Consider the following 3538-nt stretch of genomic DNA (forward strand, 5'->3'; position numbering starts at 1 on the left):
TTTGATTTCAAAAATAGCAGTATTTTCAGATTTTGATGGAAATCCTTTGTGAATGAAATCGGGAAAAGAGCCACCCAACTTGTCACAGGGCAGGTTTTGATGATTGAATGTAGAAAAGGTAACAAAGGGAAAGTGTTTTTTTTTTACATGCACAGGGTGGTAGGATAACACTGTAGATGGCTTGTGCCACTGCGCTATGGCCCTCGAGCTTTAAAAGTGTTATGAGAAAGCTAATTGGTAGTTGTTTCGCCGTGTGTGTGTGTGTGTGTGTGTGTGTGTGTATTCTCCAGATGCATCCCAGTGTTTCATTCCCAGTCACCATAGATGGTTTTCTCTGCCTGCCAGCTCACAAAGGAACCCAGGGTATTAAATGGACAGAGAGAGGAACAGAGAGATGAGCATCAGCGTACGTCCCGGCTGTTTGTCTTTCTGTCCAGTTGTTTGACTGTTTGGGTGTGAGTGTCAAAGTGTGTATGTGTGTGGAAGCTGAGGCCTGGCACCTCTCTGGCTGGGGAGCTTATGAAAACATCAGTCCTCGACCCCGGGACAAATCTCTACCTCAGTAATGTTAGCAGTGGTGACTGACAGTCAAACACTAAGGGTGCTCCCTCCCTCCCTCTCCAAAAAAACAAAAAGTCATGATTTTAGGTGGTTGCTGTTACATCCTCGGGTGGTGCTCCTGGGCAGGCTACGTTTGGTCAGAGCCCAGTTGCTTTGTGGCTGTACGTTGGTTAAGGATTTCAAGAGAACATTAAGGGTCAATGTAGAACGTACCTCCTGAGTGAGATCTAAAAGTGTTATTTCCTACATCTCCACACTCCTGGCCTTGCTCAGATGTTTTCATTCATTTTGTCCAAGAAAGAAAAAGAAATATCCCAAACAATGAGGAAGGTGAAATAAATAAATAATGCTGCGAATATCAGAATGGAGATTTTTTATACAGAGAATTTTCCTGTGAGGCATTTGGTTCTAAGGAGCCACGTGTTGTTGGTGGTGAGCGGTCGGGTTCACAGAGCCGCCTGGGCTCGAGGCTCGTTTAAAAGAAGGTTCTCGTGTAAAGTGATTAAAATGGCCTTCAACGTCTGCTCAGAACTTTGTCTCTTCTGTTACAATTTCACTTTAAAGAGACCATTGGCAAAGAGACTTGTGAATACGTAAAATGAAGTTATAAGTAGGTCTTAATGTGAAGGGACCTTGCTATTATGATACAAAATCTCTCCAGATTCAAATGGAGAGTAGGCCAATTTCTTCCCCTAAAATTCTCATCTAACAGGCAACAAATTGACTCCATCTTTCGTGGGGTGGAAAATATGTTCCAGGGTGCATTTTTTTTTTTAAATGAGTGAACATGAAGTTTTCCTTATTTTGTTTTTTTTTTTTATGAACAACATGATGAAAAATGTAAATGGTATTATTTGTTACGCTTTACTTGACAGCTGGTGTGGGTTGATATTTTTTTAATAGTCAGAGTTTTAAAGTTAAAGCACTCGTATGAAACAAGACACTGAAGCCTGCCTTTTGTGTTTAACTTCACAGTGTCCATTATTAGCGTTGTTTTGCCATAGCAGGTGAAAAAAAAAAAAAGATCTTGTGCTTCCAGCTCATATTTTTGTATTGTGTTCAAAGACCCTAACCTAACCTAAACCAGCAACACGCATCGCTTTACCGGACAGCTTCATCGGAGGGGAAAACTCTTGTTGACGCGTCCACACCCCCAAACCCCCCCCGCATTCAAGCTGTAAGGCTTCAGTTGGACTTCACAGCAGAATGTCATTGGCCTGCCTGTCCCCTCCGATGAAGCCAGCGTCTGTGATGATGCCTGCTCTGGCACCAGCTGTCACGTTTTGCCGTTTCTTTTTTTTGTTTTTTTTCCTTATGTTCATGTTAGTATTCTTAAGATAGGAGGCACAGATGGATTGCAGTCCATTTCATTGGTTCACAAATAAAAGTTTTAAATTTTGAGCTTGTGTTTTGACCCATTTGTATTGTTTAATATTACAGATTTAACGCCGTGAATTACTGACTTCTTGACATTTTGTTGTATTATTATAGGCTTGATCTAAATAGATTTATTTATTTATACATTATGTAAAATACTCTAAATCAAATATTTTTAAGTTTATAAATTATAAAATGTATTATTTATTCAGAATTTGTTTAAGTACCATACACAATAATGAAGTCTTCAGGTCTTTATTTCGCCTGAGATTTGCATCTATAGCAGGGTGATTATTTTTTGTAATCAATGAATCTATAGATTACTTTTTTATAGTTTTCTGACATTTTATAGACAAAATTATTAAGATTGCCATCACAATATCCCAAAGCACAAAGTATTATCTATGTTTGGATTTGTCAAACCAACAGTCCAGAGCCAAAAAATATCTAGTTTACTATCATAAAATACTATACATTTAAATTTTTTGTTTAAAACTTGCTCAAAATAATTAAAGATCCCCTACAGAAATCAAAACATATATAGAAATAATAAGCTGATATGTTTGTTTTTTTTTGTCTGAAAAAAGTGTAAAATCCTTAAAAACTCATCTACTCCTTTTACCTCTTAACAATTCTAGAATCTGTGAATATGCAAATTGTGTTCATTTCTAAAGTTTTCCTGCTGGACACAAGATGTCTCCTACTTCACTGTAAAGTCCATTCTTGGTGTATGTGCACTGGTGGCGTTTCCACATCACACTGCAAATTGAACCAGTTCGTCCTTTTAAGCCTGTCAGATTGGTTAGGTGCCTCAGTGATCTACTGATCTCTAGGTCTTTCAGCAGATTATCAGTGGGGTCAAAGTCCAGGCTTTGGCTTCTTAAAGACTTGACACTGTTGTCTAGAAGTGAATCTTAGCCTGGTCTGAGGTCATGTGCCCTCTGGAGAAGGCTTTTTTTTTTCCAAGGATCTCTTTGTCTTTAGACCCATTTATCATGCTTTCACTTTATTATCACTGTTGCTAAGAAACATCCGTATGTCATTACCTCAACTAAGAATTCTTTTTTTATTAATTGTACCGTCAATTTATCAATTGTCTAGGAAATGTCAAAAAAGGGTGATGGCATCTTGAATCGTCTTGTCCAACCACCAATTCAAAACCCCAAAAGTCAGTTCACGGTCATATGTGGTAGGCAAACTATTTAATAGATTAGTGATTAGTACATTATCCAAATAATTGCCTATCGACTAATTGATTAACCGACTAATAATTTCAGCTCTAATTTTAATCTAGGGCTGGTAACATCAGGTGATTCGAGGGATCAGATGTAACATTTTAAAACCTAAAACAACTATAATAACTCAAGCTTGATTAAAAATAATAATTCTCTGTTATAAAGGCAGTACTGTTATTACTTAAAGCCCCCCTCCACTCACAAATCTTCCTGTTCCTACAGCCAGATGTCTGACACTAGAAGGCTATTTTCACATTTATCTGCTGAAAGTGGAAAGTTTTTCTCTGTGCTCATTGAAATCAGATTTTAAGGGGCGGGCCATAAATGAGCGTGATCTTTGTGACATCATTAATAGTTTGGCAGTC

The sequence above is a fragment of the Morone saxatilis genome, unplaced genomic scaffold (assembly GCF_004916995.1).
Source record: "Morone saxatilis isolate NCDOM2014 unplaced genomic scaffold, NCSU_SB_2.0 Contig6, whole genome shotgun sequence".
Lineage (NCBI taxonomy): Eukaryota > Metazoa > Chordata > Actinopteri > Moronidae > Morone > Morone saxatilis.